This window comes from Podarcis pityusensis (genome assembly GCF_964106645.2).
Source record: "Podarcis pityusensis genome assembly, chromosome: 7".
In the NCBI taxonomy this organism is placed as follows: domain Eukaryota; kingdom Metazoa; phylum Chordata; class Lepidosauria; order Squamata; family Lacertidae; genus Podarcis; species Podarcis pityusensis.
In genome coordinates this window covers 42925112-42947223 of record NC_138031.1, presented here as the reverse complement: position 1 = coordinate 42947223, position 22112 = coordinate 42925112, and the positions used below count along the sequence as shown (strand labels likewise).

The window sequence follows — 22112 nt, the reverse complement described above, 5'->3', positions numbered from 1 at the left end:
TTCATAGATGTCTGCATTCCTTTTCTTTGACTTTTCATCACATAACCATTTTTCAAGACCAAATCAAGCTGCTTTGTGTGGTCACATGATCTTGGCAGGATGTCATATTGGGTGCTAGAAGTAGCACACTGGTGGAGAAGCGGCACTAGCATTGGTGCCGGCTTCCAGAAAGATCTCACTAAAATATTGCAAGATCTCGCCAGAGGTTGGCATCAGTGTTGGTGCTTCATGCCACTGCTGTGCAACCTAGGTATGAGGTGCTTCAACAGGGGTAGGTCAGCACTTCTCATTTTGCCTCAGTGTTACTTTTGTGCTTCTAGGATTTGCTGAACAGCTCGGATTTTGTTAACTTATTATTTGAGCATGTATTGTGAGGTAATGATCATTTTAAAAAAATAAATAAATCTGTTTTTATTACTGTTTGTTAGCTCCTTTAGTGCCTTTGGAGAAAGAGGCAGCACAGACATCTTTAACATTTCCATTTATTTACTTACTATCAGGTGTGCTTGAGGCTGCACGGAATATAAAAAACAAATCTACACAAATCCTGTCTAAAACACTTATACAGTGGTACTTCATGCTGCGTAACCTCCAGGTTACGGAATCTTCAGGTTACGGCCGCAGCAAACCCGGAAGTGGGTCTGCTGCTCGTGCGTACACAGAAGTGGTCCTCCGGTTACGAAATTTTCGGGATACAGCCAGGCCTCTGGAACGGATCCCTTTCATAACCAGAGGTACCACTGTGTGTCTTTTTACAGGTTCAGTAACCACTTTGAGATGGTTGTTTTTACAATCAAGTGGTATAAAAATGTTATGAAATAAAATAAATTCTGATGAATTAATGCCGATCTACAAATCAATGGAGAATGGGTACTTGCTTTTTCTATGTAGTTCACACATAATCTAGATCTAGTGCATTATTTTTTTACCCTGAAAGGCATTTCTTGAGAAACAAGCTTCATTTTAATAATAAAAGCTCCTTGCAGAGTGATTCTGCATTACTCTGCAGTGTAGTGCAGCTGAAAGCAGATACCAGCGGTCCTGACAATGGAGCTACATCAATACCTGCCCAATGGTGTTGTAAGTGGGTATATATCAAAATTATGATCATTTCTTGCTTCATTTGCCTTGGGCATGGGCAGGGAGGAAAAGGCATGGATATGGGTATGGGTAACCATACCCACTCTGGTGGATAGCAGGATCTAGAATCAACCTAGATCAAAAGAAGCATGTTAAAGATCAGCATGAACTACGTTTTTGTGCTATAGAAGGGCTGGTGTGTACACAGTCTGAGTCTGCTGATGGTACGTTAAGTCAGATCTGTTAAGCAAGAGAGAAAACCAGGACAAGGCAGACAATGACATATGAATAACAGGGATAGGCAAGGTGAGGTAGGCAATAAAAGAGCAGGTGTAGCTTATTGGAGTAGCTCTAGTTCCAGAAAGGCTTTGATAAAATCTCAAGCAGTGACTTAAAGGAGGAGAGGGAAGCAAAACTGAAGGTGTATTAAAGTGGAATAAAATTTGGAATACAGGTCCATTGTTTTACAGAGCCACTGATCTTGACGTGAACCTTCAGAGGCAGTTGGTAACAACTTCTGTTCTCCAAGCTGTCTTGAAGAGTTTGTCACAATTAGTCATGAAATTGCACTGATCAGACTTGCTGGCCTGTTGTCAGCTATGGAATGAGGATGCCTTTTACTTCCACAAACCCAGGGTCCACCCTCTCCTGACCTCCTCCCTCCATGTACAATAAAAGTAATATGGTTGCACTCTGAGATCCCCAGTGAGTCAAGGTGATCTTGCTTGTTGGCTCAAGAGGGAGATGCTCCTCAGAATGCATCCTCACATCCCATTCATTTTCTGGCAGAGGAACAATGACTCATCCTGTGATGAGGTCAGACACTACTTCATAGTAACTGTCCAAGTATATTTTTTCTCTTGTAGTAATACTGTGGTGTTTTACCACAAGGATGGTGTGTGTTGTTTTTAATGTGACATTAAAAATTGGATGCTGATTTAAAGTAGCACAGCAGGTAAACTGTACAGAGACCCAATCTCTTTCTGCCAAGAAGCTCAACTAAATAGCCATTTCTGGCATTCCCCTCTACCTAACTGCAATTGCATGTGAGGGGAGAGCAGGGATGATTCTGCTGACACCACCCCAGTTATTGCAACCCCACTGCACTCCATCACTCTGAGCCAAACCTACCTTACAGGATTGAGATGAGGATAAAACAAAATACGGCATAAGCATCTTGAAGGACACCGTGCAAAAAAAATATTATAATTTACTACATAGAATTTATAAACTATCTTTTTCCAAAGGTCCCAAAGTGTACGCTGACTGTGAAATAATGTCATCTACAAAGCACAATCAATTAAAATAAAATCCATACAGTACCATACAAATATTAATTACAGCATCAAGGCAATACAGACAGCCAAAGCCCAAAGGCAGAATTAGTCAGTTGCTCCAAAGGCTTTTGAGAAAAGATATTGACTGGAGAGCGGAAGACCCTTAGTAACATTACCATCCATGACTCTTAAGGGGAGAGAATTGTACAGACATGGCACAGTCATCAAGAAGACCTGTATAAAACTGTTGAATAACAGGCCTGGTGCAAGTGTGGAGGACTGCCTCTTCCTCCTCCTCTACACCACTGCCACCTCATCCACCACTGTGCCTCCTTTCTCCTCCTGGGTGTTGTGGGTGGCACTGCTGCCATTCTACAACTGTCACCTTTGCTGTTGTATGTGTAAGTGTTCTTCCCCAATAGTTGTACTGTAGCAACTGAGACAACCTCTGGAGCATTTGCTCTGAAGAAGGGCTGCTTTCAAGCAATATCATACCACTTTAAACTATACCAGGCATAGGCAAACTCGACCCTCCAGATGTTTTGGGACTACAACTCCCTTCATCCCTGACCACTGTTCCTGTTAGCTAGGGATGATGGAAGTTGTAGTCTCAAAACATCTGGAGGGCCGAGTTTGCCTATGCCTGAACTATACCATTTTGTTTCCCTCAGGCCATCCTGGGAACTGTGATTCGTTAAGGGTGTTGAACACTGAATTGTTGGGATGCCTAAATGACTGGGAATGTGACATAATTTCTCCATCGATCTGTGGCATCACAGGTACTCAAGATTTTCCAGGTAACATAATGTAAAGATGCCAAGGATGCAACTTGTTCTGAAGCATTTGTTCAGCTGACTTAATGGATAGACTTGACTACATATTTCTTGTACTTAGGTTCCAAATTAGCCATACTAGAGCCGTGTACTCTTATAGAATACAGTTCATGTATACTTATTTGTCAGTACGTATATTTATAATGTAAAGGTCTTTAATGCTTAAAGCGTCACTGTTCTTTATGGGCAGGAAACTGTAATGTTCAAAATCCACATCAAACACTCTCAGTTTGAATAATTATTATGCTCCTGGTGTACACTTGATATAAGTAGCAGCCATGAGATATATTTAGAAATTGTCCATGCAAAGTACTTAAATAATTATTACTAATCTGCTGTGTCTCAGGTTGGACACTGTAAAAGTAGATGACCTACTGTCAGAAGAAATCTAAGAGACCTCAGTTATATATAAGCAAGGGTGTGATCTACCAAGCATAACCATCATGTGTCTCCATGTGAGGTCCAAATTAGACAGAATGTGAAATGCATTACTGTATTGCACATATATCTGTCAATAAATAGCAGCCATGGAAAGTGGTTGTGATCAGAATTGTGGCATGTAGGGAGAGGGTTAACTCTTTCCCCATGCATTGCAGTTCCAATACAAATCCTCCCCACCAACTGCTACATACCTTGGAAGGAATACTACCATTTGCAGGCTTTCCTCCTGAGGTTAATTACAACTTCGATGCACTGTAACTTCAGAGCTGCTATTTTGACGATCAACAGCAAGACAGATATGTATAATGCAATCAAACGTTTTATATATAGGCCCTGTTCACACAATACGGTAAGCCAAATTATGGCTTACCAAGACTACATAAACTCACAGGCTCCCAGAAAGGAGGTCACAGCTGTTTTGCTTCTCCCCAGTCCTTCAGCTTAGCTAAGGTATGACATAACTGCATCACCCAAACAGGGGCTTGTGTCTTCTCACTTGGCTGCAGCTTGTGGCTAGTGAAGAAAGAGCTCACCCACTCCTGTTCTGTCTGCATTCTATTGTCTCCAGAGTCAGACTCTGGCTCTCTTTGTACTGGCAATCCTTCATCTCCCAAGTCAGACTCTTCCCAGGCATTTGATTCAGCAACATCCCTGACATCCTCTCTTTTTCATAAATCTTTAATCCACCAACACAAATAACTCCCTAGTGGCAATATATACGTATGGCAGGAGTCCATCTACCACAAATACTCCTGCACATTATTAACAGTTGGCTTTTGGAAATGAAGAAGGCAATAATGCATTCATAAGCAAATCTGAATGAATCAGGTGCTAAAAGTTCTTGAAACGTAAACAAGGAGATTTGCAAAGAACAAAAGTCATATGGGAAAGAAAAAAGTCATTTTCACCTAGGTAGTCTTAGCGCATTGATTTCTATCTGGGTGTAGTTCTTGCCCAAGATTAAAGGTCATACTTTAACGGAAGGAGGAACAGCTTATTCTAATAGTAGCTCATTATCCTTATTTAGCTATAAGATGAGCATAACTGATAGCTTTTGAGTTTCATTTATTAAAATTTCCTTGATGTACCTAATGACCCCCCAGGGGTTGCTGTGCCCACTTTCCACACCCAGTTTCTGAAACTTCACGCAGAAGATAAGACTCATAAATGATTGAGAAGGTGGTGACTTATTGCCCTCACATCCTTAACCTAATATTATGACTGGACTTAAGAGATTAGACAGGTGCAACTACACCTATTTTAGCCTCTAGTCGGCACATAAATATTCTATGACTAGTTCAACATGCCCCAAAGGGATTTTGGACTTTTATTTTCCCAAAGAGCAGACCTCCTATGTGGTATGCTAAATTGTTTTTTTGAAACTGTGGGGTGTTTCAGGAAGAATTGTGATATAGCACAGATATTGCCTATGCAAAGGAAAGCATCAAAATTCCCATTAGACATAGTGAAGCCCTTGGATACATATGTCTGTGTGTGTCAGAGAGACAGAGAACACTTGTTATGGTGTCTTTATAATATGGGTGTAATTTTCAAAGTAGAGCATACTACAATCAAGATAGACTCCAAAAGCATGCGGCACAGCCACTGATCCCGCTTCAGATTCCCTAAACAACAGCATGGGCCCTCACAGCCTGGCTCCTTCCAGTTCAGCTATCTGTAGCTGAAAACTCTCCGTGCTCTCTTGATTTGTTTCCAAATTCCAGCTTGGCCTACTATCTTCTCGACAGCAAAGAGACAAGGGGAAGAAATCATAGGTTTTGTGCACACCAACAATCAAAGTGTGACAGGCAGGGGCAGAGGTTTGATCGAGTGCCACGCCTTCATTGTGTACAGTTGGAAGACAACATGGAAGAGGTTGCTGCTTCTGTCACATCAGAATCCACCTTTGATCTCACACACATAAGGAAGCAATATTTAACACCACATCTACTGAAAACAGTGGGTGGTTATATACTTTTAAAAAAAAAAATCCATGGAACAACAAATACCATCAAGCCACTATAAATGCAAGATAAACCTCTCAGTTTTCTGTTCTAGCTAAAAGGGAGGGGAAGTTTAGTTTATGATACCTCTCTCCATTCAAGGAACAAAGAGAGCTTGTGTGTCAGCTAGAACACTTATGCTTTTCTCTTTACTTTTAAGACTCTCACTGCACAAGCTTATACATACAGTATTTGCTTGGAATAAAGGCTCACTGAGTTCAGTGGGATTTCCTTTAGGTAAGAAGGAATGGGATTGCAATCTAAGAAGCTGCAACAGTTGCATTAATGACAGGGCTGGCCTGCCAAGGTGAGGAGACCACCTCAGGCAGCGGAATCCACAGGGACAGCAGATCCCAGTGTCAAGCTTTCTCTCCCCCCCCCCCAACCCCCAGTTCCTGATGTGGATCTTCCCTCACACCTTCTTCCCTGGTGAGGAAGGGTCCACCTCAGTTGCCAAAATGTCTTGGTACAGCCCTGATTAATAATTACCATCCATCACAAAGCAACGTAAAACAAATGGAACCTCAAAGTCTCTTTGGTCCTGATGTATTTTCATGTCCAAATGGATATATTTTTCCAACATATTTTACGCATAGTTTTCTGTGTTTGTATGAGATTGAGGGAGATGAAGCTGTGAGCTCTCAGTACTGGATTTTTGTACTAAGAACAAGCCCCAATTTTTCATATCCAAAGTAGATCTGAGAACTATCACTCTGAAGCTAGATATTAAGTACAAAGCATTAGTCTTGACATGTTCAGTGCCTTAGGGATTCAACAGTGTGCACACTGGAAAGAAGAATGCCTTTGTCCTTTAGCCAAGGAAGCAATTATTTCTGCAGCTGATTATTTGTATAATGATTGGTTAAAATAGGGTGTACCTGCTGCAGAAGCTCATGAAAACAAGTGCTTGGCTTTAATTTTGCAGCTTCTACTTTATTTGATGGGTTAAATTCTTCCAGTACGGTTGCTAAAAATACCTGTTTTTGGAATTTTTACAACAGGCAGTGTTTTTATTTACAGTGTAGTCTTCATTCCACTCCACCCACAAAACACACACTACTAGCATTTAATTCACCCCTTAAGAAAAGAGGGGGCGTTCTGAGGCATTAAGAACAATCAGTTGTAAAACAGATGTTACATAAAATTCTTCCCTATCCCATTTCTAACTTCCATCTTCTCCATATTTTTTGGAAAGCTGTTAGCTTGTGATGCATTTGGACACCTCGTATGATATCAAAATCAATTTTTGCATGATTTCTGAGATGAAAGAGCAATTTTGGATATAAGTTGATGCCATTTTGAATCAAGTTAGTGGACTGAACTTCTCCAAAACTGAACTAATTTTTATTTTTTTCACTTCTCAAATTTCCTGAGTGACACCAAGTATGAGGCTGCTATTACTTTATATATACAATGCTACATATTACGTATAGACACCACTAACCAGTACATCTGTGCATACTACATTCCTCTGTCCCTTAGGAGAGAAATATACTATAGGTGTTTGCAGTGTTCAAAACTCCTATTGTTCTAGGTGCATTTTGTGACAGGGAATTTCATTAGCGCAAACAGTTTCTGAGCTCTGGGCACAGTACTGTGCCTAAAATTTCAGATTAAACCTGCAGAGTGGATGGAAAGGAGGACCTTTTTCTGCCTCTCTACTTCCTGCTACTCTCTGGAGAAGAGAGCCTCTTAAGAATAGGGGGTGGGGCAGGGGAAGGACTAGACCATGTGAAAAATTAACATAATATTTTAGCTGTAGTTCATTCATTTTTAGCTTTGTATTTTTGTTATTAAAAAAAACACACCTAGACATTCCATTGTCGTTCCCATAACCGAGGTTTAAGGTGCCATTTAGCCATTTGTTTTCCTCAAGCACTGTAAACCAAATAATGCTTTAATGAAAAGTATAAGAAGGACCTGAAAGACATTCCCAGTAAGGAAGAAATTTTCTGGGAACCTATATTAGCACCCTCTGCTGTAGTTCATAGGCACTGGCTGATGCGCTGGGAGGGGAATTGCAGAACCAGGGTTCTGCATAGCTCCCTTCAGAAGACGTAAAACTTCAAGTAGCTCTTGCTTACCTCTAAGCATCGAGACCAATGTCTGAGGATTTTCTTGTTGGCATCCTACCCAGTGGCACAGTAGTACATCTTTAAGTTCAGGAGCTCATAATAACAACCCCCATTGCACAAGGAGAATCCAAAAATACAGGCAGTTATACATCAAACAGCAACAGTACATAATACCAAATTTATTAGCATCAGCATGCCTAAGGAACCTGAGTAAAGAAAAGGAAATGAATATCCAACCTCTGCTCAGTTATCTTTGTCATTCTCTGATTTCTAGGTTCTCACAAACAAACTTGAAAGCCTTGTGGTCACCATCATTCACTTGGCAGATCATGAAGGGTCCACCCAGTATCCCAGTGTGGATAATATCACCCATACTCTGAAAAATAGGACTTAGAGCTGTTCTTCTCTATGCTCCACTATTCTCCCTATGCCACCAAATAAATATTCTGAACTGGATAAATAAATGGTAAAATATTCCGTAATGGGATGCCCAGAAATGCCCACAGCTGTACATTTTCCTTGAGCAAAATTATATTTTTTAAAAAGATTAGCCTTGTGGGGTTTCAAGACACATATGGTTAAATGTTAAAAAATACATCTTCTTATACAATACAACATATAATGGCTGAGAACTGAATGTGTGCCAGAAGGTATGGGATTATTTTGCTGAGTGCAGTGCAATCTTGGGCTGCATACACACTGTATCCTGAAAGCATGTTCAAAGCACATTTCCCCTCTCTGGGCACTTGAGTTTACCCCTCGCAGAGCTTCAGTAGACAGCCACCCTGAATAGACTACAGTGGCCAGAATTCTTTGAGGAAGGAAATGTGCTTAAAATGTGTTTTAAAGGTACAGTGTCAGCAACCTCATCAAAAACAGTTTGGCTTGGCTGGTCTCCTTTGACAGCTGTCTGCAACACCAAACCTGCCAAGCAGCTTTTCTCGGGTGGGGACTTGGGTGAATAATTAGCCTTGAGCAATGAAACTCCAGAGCCACACCTTGCTTGACTCTCTGATTTCTCCTCTCACTGCTGGAACCACATTATGACAGGGATGCTACAATCTTGATCATTCTCATGATCAAAGCATTGACACTGTTTGTTATATATGTGTGTATATATATTTCTTTTGTGCCAGTACAGCTGTTGAAGCCGTCAGCTTAATTGTGCTGGAAGCCCAATACTTTGTTTTGGTGTGGCAGGTTCTTTGGAATGCTTTGGTATTTACCTCCACTATGAGAACTTTCTTATTCTTTTCAGCCCCACCTCAAGAATCCAAAATTGTATGACACATACTTCTGTGATAACGCCATCAAGAATACCTGCAACACACCATCTGAATTTGTCTTATTTAAAGGACAGCCTTATTTTAAAGTGTTAAAGAGAAAGGCAACTCTTTTAATGAGCTATTATGATAGCCTAATCATGATAATGTTGCTAATGTCTTCTACTTCATTAATCTAAGACAGGAATTTAAAAGGGATATAAAGTCTCATATCCTATAATAATTTTTTTCTGAAACTTAAAAGGGTGGGTAGAAGAAAAAAGAAGAGTGTCTCATCACTAGCTCTGGCCCCAATTAATTTTGGCTTTGGCACCACCCACTGATGACTTCAGTCCCACCCATATTTGGTATTTGGCTTCTAAGAGATTTACCACAAGATAATGCAACCCTTTGATTCAAAAATGTTCCCAAGTCCTGTCTTAAAGGGCTGCAGTAAATGTTCATTGGGAAAAACTAAGCACAAAAACTAAGTCAGGGCCGTCTTACCCATAGACACTAGTGGTGCGGGGCGCCAAGTTCTGGAGGGTGCCAGGCGAGAGTCCAGGGAATACCGAACGAGCACGCTGAGTGAGCAAGGGTGGTTGAGCCGCTACCGCCAAGCGTCGCCTCGGTTTTTTCCTTTTAGCCTGCAGGCACCAAATTCTGTGGGGCGCCAGAAGGTTAAAGGGGAAAAACCAAGCTGATGCTCGGCAGAAGCGGCGCATGCGCCCTCGCTTGCTTAGCGCAGGCCTGCTCGCTCGGTATGCTTGCTCGCCCAACAGGTTGAGGCACAGGCATGCACAGTGCCCCTCCTGCTAGCCATCTTTGTCTTTGAGCCGGGTATCAGGCACCGTGGAAATCCACGGGGCCGGCTCCCCGGGCCCGCTCACTGCCCTCACCTGCTTCCGCCATGCCGCGCCAAAGGAGCGTCACGCCCGGAGCCTCCGCCTGCCATGACCATTGCAGCATGAAGTGGCCAGCTGAGCCGGGAGGTGCCACGTCCAGCCTCTGTCTCTTCCCCACCAGAGGAGCCACCCTCCAGCTGCTGCCCGCCTCCTCCAGCCCCGCAAAGCTGGGCATGTTGCTGGCAGCACCGTCCTGTCCCAAGAGGCTTCCTCCGCCGCTGCTGGTGTCTTCCTGAAAAAAGGTTGACAACTCTGGGAAACGGATGGGGGAGGTGTGCCAGAGGGATCTTTGCACCACAGGACTGGATATGCTTAAGATGGCCCTGAGTAGAATGGTCTCTATAGTGTTTTGTTTCATGGCCCAATTACATGTGTGTAACTTTCCTTTTTAAGTCATATCTAGAGACATAGAGAGAGTTGTATTTAAGATACCTGTCAAAAAAATATAGTTGCAAAAGAGGGGGGCAAAGACAATGGACCAAATAATAAAAGAAAGTGTGTATTTGCTTATTCTGTTGCCTGCCCTGAGATCACCTGTTGATGAAGGGCAGGGTATATTTTTTTAATAAATATATAATTATAAATAACCCAGAATATGGGTAAGTAGCTATAAAAGAAGAGTTAGATGTCAGAAGGCAAACCTCTCCAATTAACTTTTGTTAAAAGCAACAACAAAAGCCCAAAATATCATAAGCCAGCCAAAGTTACCCCGGTTCCAAACCCTGCTCAGAAGGGAGGCTGCTGAATCGGTCGAAGCCAGGCAGAAGAAAAACAAAACTTTAAAACAGAGTTTGACACACACCATCATTTTTGCCAGTGTAACTTCAGTTGGCTTGCTGGGTCATATGACTGAGATATAAGGAGTTTGGAATAGGAATAAGTCTCCCCCTGCCCTGTCCCACCACTGCCACACACACACATCTAAAACAGCCCTTTTCAGGACTTTTGCCAGACTTCACAAGGAGAGATGAGAGCCAGCTGAGCTAGGATGGAAGATGGAAATGTATCTCCAGCTGAGCCAGGCAGGGGAATTTGGCTGGCATAGCCCTGGCTGAACCCAGGCTCAGCTGGAGATGCACTTATTCCAAACTGCCCTTAGAGGTTTGTGAGCAACAGAATGGGGAGGCCATGTGTGGACTGGGTTGAACCCTTTCCATTCCAGACATTTTCCCAGTGGTAGACCTTTGGGTCTCAAATTTCAGCGGTGCCCTGTGTGGTGCCAAAATCCTCCCACCTGCCTCTCACCTTCCATTCTACATCATAGTTGTGGTGCCCCCTGTGGTGCCAGCTCCATGCCCAGTGTGACCAAATCACCTCCATCGCTCCACCCACGTTTTTCTATGGCCCACCCACCACAAATGTGGCCTGGCAGGTTGTCTGTGAGGGAGTGTGGTACTCAGGCTAGAAATGTTCCCCATCCCTGGCCTGCGGCCTCTTTGGTGCCAGCTCCAGCAGCTTATCTCAATAATCCTGAGCTAAAGAACACACCTTCCCCCATTAAAATTCAAGTACACTTGCCCATGGCTGTGGCATGTCCCTGACAATAAACACCCTTAACCTTATCTTCTCCCACACACAACAACAACAACAGTGGGACAGGCTGCTATCATTCCTGCATCTGTAAGCCAGGAGATGCATCTTCTGTTGCACTTCCATATGCCATGCAGTTACTAAAATAATATGCAAATAGTGGCGACTCCAAGGTAGGAACTGAATCTGTCTCAAGTTCTCCAGCCTCCTTGGCTCTTGAGGAGAGATTTTATCAGGATGCAACAGCCTGAAGGGTGTAATTGGGGACTGGTCTGAGCTGTAGGGTATCCCCCTGGGAGAGAGAGAGAGAGAAAGGTCTGCTGGAACTTAGGTGCTGACATAATAACCTTTGTAGCAGTGAGAGGGGCAATTTAATATATAGCATGTAGTGGCACTTATGCATTTGGGGACATCTTTCTAAGGCTGCTTAGTCCTGGGGGCAAGGCAGGGCAGATGATTTTCATTCCAACCTCAATGAGGGAGTGAAGACAGAAGGTTCCCCTGCCCATGCACTGCCTTCACCTTAAGAATTGGGCTCCCCCACCCCCGTAATTAGTTAAGAAAAAAAACAAGTTATGTAGCTGTCTGAAATGTATATAAGTGCATGCCTAGTTTGGTCCTCAGAAGCATCCAAACAGTTGATTTGGTTGCTGTCTCTTTTAGGAACTTCAGTATTCACGTTTGGGAGCATTTCTGCTTTGAGAGTCTGCAAAATTGCTTTTCTCTCCTGTTCTGTGAATAGCTACAGACGGCATTTGGTGGTCTATGTGGCAGTGGATTAATGATGAATCCTCATAGCATCTTTAGTTTTGTTCCAAGTTCATGGTCCTATTGTTATCATAAAGAATACGAAGCTATATTTGAAACGGTCTGAAAAGTAACAGTGGACAACTTGCTCCCAGTAGTTGCTTGATCCAATCCTTCAGACAAATATCATGGCATTCCCGTCTAGTTCTGTACCCTTGAAGCCTGAAGTGATGCTCTTTGGGTGCTGATTATCTTTTTGATCACTTCTGAAGCCTACACCTCCCTGTTTCCATAGCTATTAGAGGATAACACCTTTGGAGATATTCTGACAGAAATGCTTCATAACTCAAAGAGTTCACAGAACACAGCAGGACTTCCAAACATGAAGTCAAAGCTCTTTTTGCTTCATTCTGGTTCCTAATATAAATTTAAAATCTTTGCTGGCTGGAGAACTGACTTTCCAAATGCATCTCTTCTGTATTCTTTTCTGCATTGGCAAATGACATATTAACATAAATAGTGTGCAAGAGGCTCAGAGGTGATCTAAGTCTGACATCTGGAAATGCTGTGCAAATATTTGATTACGTCAGTCCAAATCAGAACTGTCACCAAGTTAAATATATCTTAGAGTTGTCTCCAATGTTAGTCCTATTCAGAGTGGATCCACTGAAAATAGTTCATTAAGCATGTTTATTAATTTCAGTGAATTTACCATATGTAAGAGTAACATTGGATCCTCCCATAAGAGTTGTAGTCAACTAAGCCCTACTCAGAGTAGACTCATTGAAATTAGTAGACCTAAGCTAGTCATGTCTATTAATTTCACTGGTCCTAGCATTGAATACCACACTTAGTATTTGAGTGGTATGAATTTTAAGCTGTTATCCTATGCATTCTTACCTGAGAGTAAGCCCCATGGAACACAATGGCCCTTATTTCTGATTAAATGAGCATAAAATTGCACTGTGAATCAAGTATCATGCAATCCTACGCATGTTTACTCAGAAGTAAACTATAGTGAATTCAATGAGACTTAATCTCAGATAAGTGTATCGTATTGCAGCCTTAAATTAATTAAGTCTGCATGTGAGTAAATCTTTCTGAAGGGACAGGGAAAGACTTCCTCCACATAAACACTTTGTTGTTGTTGTTGTTAACTGATTAGTCTAACAAATTATTAATTAGCAGCAATTACAAATCATCACAAAGGCACCAATGATTCTGGCACTTGCCAGAATCATTCCAAAGGCACCAAAATGGCTTTGCCCAGGCCACAAATGAGCTATTTGGTGGGGCCTGAGTGCAAATCCTGCTTTCAGCCCATCTGACAACATAGGGCAAGTCGGCATGGCTTGGCTAAAATGGCCTGGCAGACCTTATTGGATCCACAGGCCAGAAGTTCCCCGTACTAATCTGATTCTGTCCTAATTCCAGTATATGTATGTGTATATATATATGTGTGTACACACACACACACACACACACACAATTTCAAGAAAGAAGTTATAACTATATTTGACTAAAATCATTAATATTTCAGAATGCTGTAATGAAATTAAATCCTGCTGATGAGATTTAGATATTCATAACATTCTCTGTATTACATCACACATGGGATGTGTGTGGTGTGTGTGCGTGTGCGTGATTCTCCAGAAAATCAAGGTTCTGTTTCCAAATTGTCCTGCAAGTGAAACCTCCAATTAACAACAACAACAAAACTAAGGCATTTTGGATGTATTTGTTATGACCTGGCAGATAATATCCTGAAATTAAGAGAGGTTATTTTATACGTAGAATGGAAATCATGCATTTAGCCTGCAATTCTGTACCCATTTATCTAGAGTAAGCTCCAGTGTACTTGATGTACAGTGGTACCTCGCAAGACGAATGCCTCGCAAGACGAAAAACGCGCAAGACGAAAGAGTTTTCCGTTTTTTGAGTCATTCCGCAAGACGAATTTCCCTATGGGCTTGCTTCGCAAGACGAAACGTCTTGCGAGTTCTTGCGAGTTTGTTTCCTTTTTCTTAAAGCCGCTAAGCCATTAATAGCCGCTAAGCCGCTAAGCCGTTAATAGCTGCTAAGCCGCTAATAGCCGCTAAGCCGCTAATAGCCGTGCTTCGCAAGACGGAAAAAACGCAAGACGAAGAGACTCGCGGAACGGATTAATTTCATCTTGCGAAGCACCACTGTATTGTTAGAATGTTGGATTAGGGACCAGGAGACCAAGGATCAAACCCCCACATGGCCATGAAACTCAGTGGGTGACCTTGGGCCAATCATTCCTTCTCAGCCTAACCTCCTGCAGAGGGGTTGTTGAGGAGAACCATATATGCCACTCTGAGCTGCTTGTGGGGTGGGGTGGAAGGTGTGATATAAATGCAATGAATAAATAAATAAATAAATAAATAAATGCTGCTAAGTAGGTAAGTACAACCTATATTTTAGTAATGTTACAGTTAGAAGATATATGGTTAGCTCAAGAAGTTACATGTGAACATCCTAATTAGTCAATGTGAATGTGCTTGTGCAATTTAAAATATAGAATAAGAACTATAGTTACCAGTGCCTTTTTATTAGTTTGGCTGCCAAAAAATATTCACAGTATTTAATAAGTTCAAAAACAGGGATTGCTTTGAAGAATTAAAAACTTAAACATATGCCAAGCTATTTTTTATTTTTTTTTGCTTGACATCTCTTTTTTCTTTTTTTTAAGAAAGCAGTATGATGTAGGGGTTAGTGTTGAATTAGGACCCGGGCAACCAGAGTTCTTTTTTTTTAAAATATAATTTTTATTAACAGGCTAATCAAATCACATTATTTCCAAATCACATTAATTCCAAATTATACAGCCAAATTTTTAAATTTTGTTGGGGGTACCCATACTTCAAGCTCTGAACGGGGGTCCAAGCATCACTTTTATTGCTGCTTTAATTAGACAGTTCTATCCAGTTCTATCCGGATAGTCTCTTTATTACTTTCTTCATCTTCTTGTTATTATCGTATATTCCTTTCTTTGCGATCTCTGACAAACTTCACAAGCGGGTTGGAAGCAAGCATCCTCTGTGTGGGTTTTACACTCTCCAAAAATCATATCACATAGGGACAGCCACCATTCCACACCTCCGTAAAGAATTTATCCTCGGTCTGTCCATTAATTTTCCCAGGCTTTCCAAGTATATCCGAGGGCTCTGCCAGGTTTAGATCACATTCCAATCATCATTCACATTCCGATGATCCTGCTCCTCCTCCCCCCGTCTTTCTTAGACAAGCCTGTCTTAGCGAGGCGCCATTTAAAACTGCGTCATAAAATTTTCCTCCGTTCTCCGGTGTTTACCAATCGTCTCTTTGATCCATAATTCTCCCCACGCAGTTCTTAAACTCCTGCTTGTGATTAATAAAATGCAACGATTCTTCTTTTCTGGGGTGGAGGGTTATTAATACTCACATAAGGCAAAGAAAAGAAAAGTTTTTTCCTCCACCCCCCTTCTGTTTCACTCCAAACATACCAGTCTCTTAATGGTGATTCATCACTTGATTTATTTATCCCGCCCGTCGCTCCGGTCCCAGAGATCCATTAATCAGCAGTCTTAGCTCCCGAACCTCGCTTGATGTATGTGCTTCAGCTTCTTTCCAATTATATATTTCCAATTATATTTTCGAGCTGAAGCGAACCAGTACGCTGATTGGAGAAAGCGTCAGGAAGAGCCGACTTCACCGAGGGCTGGTGCCAAGTCACCGGGCACCCCCTTCTTTCGATCCGGGGGTGCATTATGGACACCGCTGGCAAGGCAGTCCCCCCCCATCTCCTTGGGGGGTCGGGAAGGCTGCATACTTCCCATAGCAGCCTCTTAATTACCTCGTGTGTGTTGGAGAGATGTTATTGTCAGCCATCTTCCAATGCGCCACCTAGTGGCCCCCCCGGGCGACCAGAGTTCATACCCCTGCTCAGCCATGAAGCTCACATGGTGGCCTTCGGCTAGTTGCTGTCTCTCAGCCTAACCTACCTCACAGGGTTGTCATGAGGATAAAATGGAGAGGTGGAGAACCATCTACATCACCTTGAGCTCCTTAGAGAAAAATATATTAATTGCTAAGTGACTGTATAGAGGTCCTCACACTCCTATTTTTTGAAATCTCAATAACACCTCCAGTTTGTGCTTTGGGGTGATCATTCTTAACAAATTCTGAGAGATAAATAATCTTTCTTTAAATTGGCTGGTAATTAAACTCTTGGTGTAGACATGACTCTGTAACCCAAGTGTGTCTATTTCCTTTGCACTTCCTCTTTCATACTAGAATGCAATAAGTTTTAGTAAGTTATTATCCTCTTATCAATAATTGGGCTGGATGCACACCCATCATTTGGGGTGTGGTTCTATATTTCAAAAGGAATCAAGCCACCTTTGTCTCCAAACTCCAATTAGTCGTCTTTTCCGTCTCTTCTTTAACAATCCTTGCAATTCTTGCAGCATAGTCATTGGAAACTGTGTGATCTGATATTTGAATATGTTTAAATCTGGTTTTGGTTAGGAATTCTTTAAATATGGAACTAGTGAAGTTTGTCCCATTATTGTCACAATTATGTATAATCACAAATAAGGATAGTCCTTGGGTAGCAAAGCTTTGTGTAATCCAGAAAATGCTGTCATTCTCAATATTTAGTTCTGTACTCCTGACTTTTGAGGTGGCAACAGACTTCTCAATAGGAAATATATCTGACAGCCATAGACACAGAGAAAAATTACTTTCTGTTTGTCCTCATTTGTGATTTCACGTTATTCATTGCTGGGAAGAAACTGAAAGGAACTAGCAAGAATAGCTGAAGGGCCAAGTTGTGGCCCTGCCCTGTCAGAATGACAGTGTAAGTTTATGTTACATTTTTTAAAAAATTACTATGTTGACAAAAAAATACAAACAAATAAAAAAATGGTTATCATTTATTGCCAACCTAGAGCACAGGATTTGTTTTGCTTCCCATTAATTTCAACAAAATCCAGACCAGAGCTGCATTCCTACGCTATCAGTAACCTAGTTCAAAGTACAGGACCGAATGTTTAACTAAAGTTAATCCATGTACATTTGGAGCTTCACATGCCTGATGTGTCTTTTCTGTATTTGCTGTGGAAATCCATTACATGCTTCACATATAAATTGTGGTGGTTTACAAACTATAAAAGATAGGGAAAAAAATGAATCAAATTATATCTTTTAAGGGAAAAATCACACATTGCATGCTATTACATGAAGCAAAAGCCCCAACGTTTTTGTTGCTGCTGCTGTTATTTTTCATGAGAAGCTGCCTCTGGAGACAGTGATGTTGTTGTTTTGTTTTTAATGAAAAGCTGCCTCGGGAGGCTGTGCTTTGGAGCAAAAGAGAAATACAGAGACCAGGTGCCTAACCCTTTCCCTGCAGGTCACAATTGTCCTTGCATTGTATAATTGTCATTGTAAATATGCACTTGGAACCCTGTGAAGGGGAGGGGAGCAGCAGACTGGGGAGCAATTTTGCATGGGGAAACAACCAGCGGCTAAAAGGGTTGTTTATTTATGAAAAGGTTTTGTCCCATGCTTCCTGTAAAGCGCTAAGAGTGGCATACATATTTCTCCTTTTATCCACACAACAAACCTGTTGGATAGGTTAAGCTGAGCAATGGTTACTGTCCCAAAGTCACCCAGTAAGCTTTGTTGCTGTGGGAGGATTTGAGCCTAAATCTCCTTGGTCTAAGTCCAACCTCCCAACTGCTGCATTACACAGGCTGTGCAACTCCTTTTCTGGCCATTCAAAATTAGTATACCCTCAAGCCTATTATTTTTCCATTTTGACATATCAGGGCTTCCTTGCACATGTTTGTATTTAACATGTAGGTTGTGTGCATGCCAACTTGTTTCTAATGCAAAATCATTCGTGCTCATCCTCAACGTGCTTCTTTCAATCTAGATTGATTCTAGAACCTGCCATCCACAAAGGGTATCATGGTGACTTGATATGCACTTGGAAACCCTCCCCTTGATTAGGTTAGCCAAACCTTTTTCTCCCTGCACATGCTCCAGATGAACGAAGAAGGAAGCGGTAATGTGCGCGTCCCACAGCATCATTGCACAGCTGTGGCAAATCCATTGCCAGGACCACCTACATCTGTTTTCAAATGGACACACTGAGATGTAGTGCAATAGATCTAAATTCTGTGAGGACTACATGGGTAAAAACAAGTGCTCAGTCTCCATTGATTCTAGAATAAAACGTCATGTGTATGCTGGCATGGTTCCCCCCCCCCCCTTATTTTAAACAGTTTTTTGTAGCACAGAAGTCTGCATGATTTAATGCTACAATTGTTGCTAGGCCACTGTATGGCTACTAGTAGGGCTGTGCTGACACCTGTTCTCCATTTTCTCAATAGTTTTCTTCCTCTGTGAAAGAGGTGTCCTTTCTTCTCATTCTCGCTTTGGAATTTATGTGAATGTGAGATTTTGACCTAACGGTTGCACAGTGGCCAGGGGTGGTATGGGTGTGTTTCCTTTCCATTAAACATTTCTCCAGGACTCTGCAACCTCCCTGGCTGCCTACACTTCCTGATTTGAAAAAGTCTAATGGGAGGAATTTCTTCCTGGTGTATTCCACTGGAAGGCAACCAGGAAGGCTGTAGAGTGCAGATCCTACCCAGAAGAATTACACAAAAACCGTTTTGCTTTGATAATTTTCCAATACATTTATTTGTATTAATTGTATTGATGGAGAGTGAAGAATGGCTCAGAGCATTAACATTCTAAAAGTCCTTGTCTCCTCATTAGATTTATGGGGGGAGAGGGAGGGTCCCAGAAGCCAGAGCTTTGGATCCAGCACATATCAAGACATGTCTGTCTTTCCAGCTTCCCTCTCCAGCTTCAGACTAAACACCAAGACTAGTTCCCTGGCTCATTGTTTTCCTAACTCTAGGATTACATGACATCCAGGCAGGTAAGAGGGGAGATGGCTTACCCCCTCCTCATAACTCACTTGTATCTGTGGCAACATAGCAAACACTTCAGTCATGCAGTTATTTGTGCCAGCTAGGCCATCAACTAAACACAGAAACTGGTATGACGGGTTTAGCAGTTCCTGCTACTACAGGCCCCCATCTTGTAGATACAAAAAACACAGGTTTGTTGGCGATTCACAAGCATTATCAAAACCAATCCGCCCAAATCTATAACAGTACTGATGATGTACTCTTTATATAGCCAAAATTGTACCATCCACACACAAGAGGGAGTTAGTGGCACATTTAGGGTAGCCACAAGTTTTGCAAAAGTAAAAATAATCTGAGGAAAATACCCTAAGAGGGGAACCCCCTCCCCCATTGCCAAGAGCCCATTGAGGACTGGCCAGACTCAGTGGCCACAGTATCTATTGATAGCAGTGGTGGGATTTTAAAAAAAGGTAGGAGGATGCAATTGAATATCATTGAAAGGGGCAGAACCTGCACAGAACCTGCAGGTTCCACATGTAAGCAGAAGAATCAGTTCTCTATGTCCTGCTGTTGGGCATCCAAGCCTCTTTGAAATGAATAGAGGATGCACGGCCAGGCTTGTGTAGCCAGAATAAATGTTGCTGTACTATTGCTCTGTTCCAGCTCCTGGTTTTACAGTGTTTGAATACTGGGCTTTGCCAAATGAAATATATATGTAATGAGTATGTTATAAAATAATAATAATAATAAACAGTGTCCTGCGTGTTTTAAAAACTGTAGTGATGATGGCTGATTTATGTTTTCTGCATATTTGTAACCTCTATGGCTGTAAACTATCCTTCAGAGATCATACTATTCCTGGTTGTCTTGATTTAAGAGTTTAGCAAAGCTAAGATCTGCACATATGAACAAACGTACATGTGCAAATATATTAGTAGGAGTTAAGTAAATTGTCAATTTTTTCTGCCATTATTATCTCACTTAGTGGAGGCTGCTACCATCACAATTACTAAAATAGTTTCTTAACATAATTCCTGAACTTAGACCTACTTAACTACACATTGTTTTATACAGATAATTGTAGAGTTTGGATATATTAGCCCTTATGGCATTCTGTTTTTAGAAGTTTTGCTTTGTACGTCAGTGAAATATTGAAAAATAATCCTTTACCTGGGTAAAATAAACATAAGCAAATAAATATTTGCTAAATATTCATTTGTTGGTTAAGAGTTTAGAGAAATGGAAAAATGCAGACAAGCAATAAAAGGACAAGTGTCAAAAATGGTGCCGTGTCAAAAATGACCACAAGTCATATTTCACCTTTTCACCTTTTCTCCACCCTCCTTCCCAAGTAAGCCCATTAAATCCCGTGTCTAATTTCACCATTGCCCAAGTGGCACCATCTGAACTGACAAATATGGATTGTTTGACCTGCCTATATGGTGCAGGAGCATAATATGTGCATATACTCTGGGGCACTGAGTACAGTTTTTGTTTTATTCTCCCATAGCTTTTTGCACATTTGGGTTATATCCACCCAGAAGGCTGATCCATATATGGAACCCTGTATGACCTTCACTGAATTGCAGTGGAGAGAGCTGCAACCCACAACCAATGAAGTCAAGGCAGCAGAGCTGGGGACAGGGAAGGAACGCCCTTTGGTTTGATTGGTTATAAACTTCACCCAGAAGTATTCATTTTACTAATAGCAATCAACTGCATTTTGATTTTTTTTAATTAAACTGTAGTTATCTCTTGAGTTTCAAAGCACTTTGTGTAGCTCATTCATGGGAAATAAAAGCTTTGGGTCAAAAGAGTTTTTTAAAATTCCTTTGACTTGAAACGTGGGTGTTCACTTTGGCTGCTTCCCAAGCAAAGAGAACCAAGGGAGCAAATTATAGTCCACACCCAGTTGAGAACTTTCTTCAGGTATTTCACAGACATGCCTTGCATCTGAATTGTTCATATTTTTTCTGCAGAGAAAAAAGCTTCTCCAAACAACATTGGGCAGAATATTTCTCTTTCAACTGTTTTGTTTTGCTTTTAAGCATATTAATTTTGTGTGGGGTTTGGCAATGTGTGAGGCAGGGAACCTATTCATGTTTCCCTATGAAGTATTTTTTCTACAGTTCTGCCTTATTTAATTATTTGATTATTAACAACAACAACAACAACAACAACAACAACAACAACAAATTTTTACATGCCCTTCAACTTCAAGTCCCAGGGTGAGTTACAACAATTTACAATTCAGAAGTAAAAATAGTTAAAACAAATTACAGTTATAGGAATAGGGTAGGTCCTGAAAACACACCTCAGGTGTCAAAAGTGGGGATAAAGATCTGCATCTACAGCATTCACCAAAAGCTGTACCATGAATATGCCAGATGCACCTCTGTGGGGATGCCTTTTCCTGTTCCTTCTGTGGAACTCATGAGGGCCCCTATTGCAGCTGTGAACATCCAAAAGTATCTGTAGGAAAGAAGGTGATCTTTCAGATATTTGTGGCCTAAGTCATTTAGGGCTTTAAACACTAGTGTGAGCAAAATAAATTGGGCCCAGAAATGAACTTGCAGTCAATGACAGTTTTAGAACAGGGTTTATATGAGTTCTAAATGGAACCTCAGTCAATAATCTGGCAGCTACATTTTGAACCGTGAAATTTCTGAGGGCTTCAAGGACAGCTGCACATCAAACACATTGTAATAATCCAGTCTAGAAGTTACCAAAGCATGGAGTAGCAGTTATCTCTGTCCAAAATGGACCATACCTGGTGAACTAGCCAGAGCTAGAAATAATCAAACCTAGCCACCGAGGCCACCTGAGTTGAATACCCTCAAGCTATAGTCCTGCCCCTTCTAGGGCAGTGCAAGCTTGTTCATAACAGGCCATCTTCCTGCCCACATCCTCGACTCAAGAACTTGGAATACATAACACCTGTTTTTTCAGGGTACAGTTTCGGTTTCAATTTCTTGGCTCATACCCAGCACATTGTTGCCTCCAAACACCTAT

General features: G+C 41.5%; 1 long non-coding RNA gene across 1 annotated transcript in view; it reads left to right on the top strand.

Annotated features, from left to right (window-relative positions):
• The window catches only part of LOC308481783, an 81467-nt gene extending 60403 nt beyond the window's left edge, over positions 1-21064 (top strand). Inside the window, exon 3 of the long non-coding RNA XR_013988896.1 lies at positions 20611-21064. This is a non-coding gene — a long non-coding RNA (uncharacterized lncRNA). The remainder of the gene's footprint in view (positions 1-20610) is intronic.
• The last annotated feature ends 1048 nt before the right edge of the window (positions 21065-22112 follow it).